At 36.2% G+C, this 5,000-nt stretch overlaps 1 protein-coding gene across 6 annotated transcripts in view; it reads right to left on the bottom strand.

Annotated features, from left to right (window-relative positions):
• The window catches only part of LOC125038217, a 17,067-nt gene extending 13,467 nt beyond the window's left edge, over positions 1 to 3,600 (bottom strand). Inside the window, exons 1-2 of one of the 6 annotated variants that reach the window (XM_047631633.1) lie at positions 3,578 to 3,593; positions 561 to 666 (exon numbers count right to left, since the gene is read on the bottom strand). The gene's annotated coding sequence lies outside the window, so the exon portion shown is untranslated. Of the gene's footprint in view, positions 1 to 560; positions 684 to 3,557 lie in introns of those variants that run through there. The other 5 variants (XM_047631631.1, XM_047631632.1, XM_047631636.1 and 2 more) reach the window with 5 other exon arrangements.
• Positions 3,601 to 5,000: the final 1,400 nt, after the last annotated feature.

Genomic DNA, 5,000 nt, shown 5'->3' with positions numbered 1-5,000 from the left:
TTTAAGGAGGAAGAGAAGGGGAGGGGACGAGGGAGCGAAGGAGGAGAGGGAGTTTAAGGAGGAAGAGAAGGGAAGGGGACGAGGGAGCGAAGGAGGAGAGGGAGTTTAAGGAGGAAGAGAAGGGAAGGGCACGAGGGATTAGCATTAGCCATTTAGAAGGATACGAAGGAGAGGAGGAGGAAAGGTGCAAATAAATAAGAAAAAGAAAACATTAGATACCAGGGAGCCAATGAAATATATTCTAGGAAGATAACGATACAGCTGAAAATGATAGGAAATCTATACACTTCTCTGAACATCTAAGAATATGTTTTCGTCTTTTAACAGTGGAGTGTGTCGAGGTTCCAAGAATCCTTTACACGTTATAAGAAGGCATATGTCCTCATACACATATAACATGAAGTAGAATAATTATCCTTTCAACGCCCAGTTCTGTCAAATACAATAGTCGTTCATAAAGTTGTGTGACAACTATATCGGAGTAAGCTATCAACTTTTATGGTTAGCAATCAACGCGTCTCTTGCACTTTTTCTTAATATGGCTTTATTGTAACTCTCACCAAGTATGTCGTGGATATTCGTGGTTTCCCAGCAGCACGGTCTATGGCAACTGATAAGATCGTAGGAGGCCACCGTCTCTCAAGACACTTGTTTTTCCCAGGCACTCTTAGCAAGGACAAAATCTGGTTAGGCAGTAAATTCGATTATAATGAAAAGTGGAAATTTGTTACAAAGGGTAATTGTTACCGAGAGCGACACTCCCTCCGAGAGACTAAGCACCAAAATCAGATTTTTTTTTATGTTTTCTCTCCCCAACGATCTTGGGGAATGCGTGGGGAACCGGGGGTTGAAGGGGGGGGGGGGGTAATGGATGGCACTGGATGTCAATAGGAACCTGCAGAAATCGAAGAATGTGATTTATGCAACGTTAAAAAGTTGATTTTTCGAAAACCCGAGCCACATTTCTGTCCCGAAAAGCACAAAAAAAAAAATGATGGAAATCGGCCACAAACTCTACGGATACCCCCGCCATATTTGAAAGTCTACGGACCGGCGCGCCAACTTTTGAAAAACTCTACTGAAATCAAACCCCATGTTCGGTAAAAAAAAAATACGGGATTTCACAGAATCCAGTTTCCCTATGGTAATCGTATAATGCGTCCTAACCAATAAACCAACCTAACCTTAACCCTGTGGCTTTTATACACTACGATCTATATAGTTCCTAGGCAAGGGGCTCTGCCCTCTGAATCCCCAGGGTAAAACCACATACCTTTATATAGCGAAAGACCGAATTTTTCTTGGCTATGGCCAGAATCCCTTGGTTTCTAATCACTTTTTCGACATTTGGGGCACTTGTTGGGCTCAAATATCAGGCTGAGATAGATACTAATATCTATTTGTTCTATATATCCACTATATGGCTTTAAAAATGACCCGGATTCGACGCAACGCACCTAAAATGTAACACTTCTCACCGGCGTTTCGGAACGAATGGCGTCTCACTGTCTGTCAAATCTCCCGGTGGAAAAACGCGCATGCGCACAGGGTTATTGTGCAAAATAGTGTAAATAATTACCAAACCACGTAAAAGAAGTATAATAAAAGTAAAAAAATAATTAAATATATCAATTCGGAAAAGACATCTAATTACAAAATAATCGTTTTCACAAGCGCGTAGTAATACATGGGATACTTGATACATCGCCATGATGAGTTACGTGTCACATTTGCTTTGTTCCTTGCGAGATAAAGACGATGTGGATTTAGAAAATGATGGGTTGACCTTCTCTTTTCCCTGTCCTGTAACTCGTGTATTTTTTATTTGCTCACATTTTTTTCCATTGATGAAAAGTGTCTTAGTTTTCGTCAAGGTAAACAGTCCATACACTTTATTTCTACTATAACCATGAATGTAATGTTCGCAAATATTTTCCTACTTTTTATTTATTTCCTAGACGGATGGGGAGAACGTTATACTTTCTTTTACTAAATTTACTTTCATCAATTTTTACAATTTCCCCTGACCCTCCTATCTGGCCTGACTCATTATTTAAGCACCAAGATATTAAAACCTCCCGACAGAAGCTTGCCCAATCACAAATAGTCTTGTTTGGAAACTGAAAATGGCTCCGTGCAGATTCGTAAGAACAGGTCTCTCTTATATATAATTTAACAAATTTTAAGTTAGTTTCAAAATCGAGCTTACTGTTATCAAACCTGGTGTTCTTAAAAAGTGATTCTTTGAAATTGCATCTAACTTTTCTATTATTATTTTTCATAGATCTGTCGCACCGAAAATAATATATTTTATTATTTATACGACAATCGTGGTTGCATTTAGAACGTCAGTCATTTTCTTCAAAGATTAAGTTATGGGACCGGCACAGATCAAGCAAGAGGTCGGCCTGGCCGCCGTAGTTCTGCCAAAATTGGCAATACCTAGCATAAAAAATATATATAATTAACATTTTCATTATGTATGATGATAAATTCGACACAATACAAATTATATGTATTTAAATATTAATTTGAACGTACCCCATGTCACACTGACCACAAAAGTTAGAAGTTCCAGCCATGGCAAGGGCTTAAAGGAAAGTGAGGAAAGTGATTGACAGAGTGAATTCTTCCGAGTTAGGGGGGGGGGGGATTAAGGTATTGTCGTTAAATAGTTAACACAGAATAATAGAAATGATAAGGGAAAACAAATATACACATTTGGGAAAGCAACGAACGATATCCATTTGTAAAAAAAAAAAAACAAAAACAAAAAAAAAAAAAAGTAATGAAGAACAAGAAAATAAATAAATTTAAGTAATTAAGTGATAGGAATGTATGTAAATGTTTTTCAACAGAAAACGCGACTCTCATGGTCAACAGAAAACGCGATCGTTATAGAGAACGGGCGTATAGAAAATGTAAAATATTGAGCTATAGAAAACGAGACATTATGAACTGTGCGAGTGTTGTGGACTTGCCAAGCAGAACCTATTTTTGACATTTCCCGGAAAATATGAAGCCGCCGCAGATTTAGTTATATTGATTCCTACTCTATTTTTTATGCTCTACAAGATGGTAATGTCCATTTTGCTCTATCTCCCTGCGTCGCTCTCGGTAACATTAACCTTACAAAGAAAAGTGAAATTGTTTTAAAAAATATTAGGATTCTTTAAAATTAAATATAGCGAAACTGTATATAAAGTATAGCAAAACTTTACTTCAAAGTGAAAACCTATATATAAAAATCAGGCTTATCTATGAAACCATTCCTTAGTCTAACTTTTGGATTTTACTAAACACTGAGCCCATTTTTAATATGTTTGTTATAAACACATCATCAAACGACGTTCTATCTAACGATCTATAATGTACAGATTATATAATAACAATCAAACATACGCTTCTGGTCAATCTGGTCTTCGATTCAAAGAGTAAAGAAAAAAAAAACACGAAACTCAAATAAATATAACTTGACAAAAAGTCGTTCTAGAATAATCATAACCTAAAACTATATAACAATGTAGAGAATAACATAAACGTTCCCCGCACCCTACCCCAACACCAGCCTTCATACCCTCACTTTCACCACACGAATCACACTGAACTGCCGTCTGCTGTTTCGGGCCGTGATGGACAAGGGTAACGGCTGTTCCACTAAACTAGGGCAGTAACAATGTTCTTTTGCACTCTTATTGTTGTGTAGTTTGCTTAACTGTGCGGTTATTGGCTCAGTGGCTGTCCTTGCGGTTGTTTGTGAAGGCATTACACGGCAGAGCACAGAAAAGTGTTTGAATGTTTACTTACGCATTTATTTATTCATTTATTTCGTTATTTAATTCATTTAAAATATTTAATAATAGTGTGATGTTATCATGGCAAGATAATATGATCAAAATGAAAATAAGTAATAATAATAACTTACATAACAAAAAATAATCATTATATATACATGCATAAAAAATAGACCATGATATAAATGTTTTACCAGACGTTAGAAGTTGGTAAATAGAGAGAAAGGAAGAAAGGAGAAGAAAAGAATATGACCAAGGGAAGGACCTCAGTGACACCCCGTCCAAACAGGCAGTTGGTTATATAGCTTCTTTTCACCAAACACAAGCTCTGCAGTGAGGTCAAAGGACTCCAACGGTCAAGAATAAGTATAAGATTAAGACTAGAATTATCTTTAGTGTTCAGAGGCTTCTTAAAGATCCCACTGTTATCATAGTAAACTGGCATTCGAAATGAAATGCTTTGTTTAAAATTATTTTCATTGCTTAAATTAAGATATCACTTAGGTTTTTACTTCTATGCCTTCCCAGTCAACAAATGGATGATACAGGAGCTTTGATGAATACTAAGCACATGCAAACTATATATCCTCATGAATCTCCGGATACCCTAACATCGTGTTCATAGAACATATGTGTTTGTATACATACATGCAATGTGTGTGTGTGTGTGTATATATATATATATATATATATATATATATATATATATATATACATACATATACATATACATATACATATACATATACATATACATATTTATTGAGTTATTTATATATATGCATATATACACATAGTATATGAATATATATATATATAAGTGGTGTGTGTGTGTGCGTGTGCGTGTGCGTGTGCGTGTGCGTGTGCGTAGGCGTGTGTGTATGCGTACGTATGCGTGTGCGTGTGCATGTGCGTGTGTGTGTGTCTGTATATGTGTGTGTGTGTGTGTGTGTGTGTGTGTGTGTGTGTGTGTGTGTGTGTGTGTGTGTGTGTTGCATTATATATATATATATATTGCATTATATATACACATATATGAATATATATATGTATGTATATATGTGTATGTATGTATGCATGTGTGTGTATTTTCTTTAACTCTTATTTTATCCCTCTTAAAAGTTTCCACTTACGGTTATTCATTCTACTCATCCATCAAGCTCCATATCAAGATTGTGAAACACACTTACACTTAATCCCGAAGTC

This window comes from Penaeus chinensis, chromosome 24 (assembly GCF_019202785.1).
Source record: "Penaeus chinensis breed Huanghai No. 1 chromosome 24, ASM1920278v2, whole genome shotgun sequence".
Classification (NCBI taxonomy): domain Eukaryota; kingdom Metazoa; phylum Arthropoda; class Malacostraca; order Decapoda; family Penaeidae; genus Penaeus; species Penaeus chinensis.
This window is presented reverse-complemented; position numbering and strand designations above follow the sequence as displayed.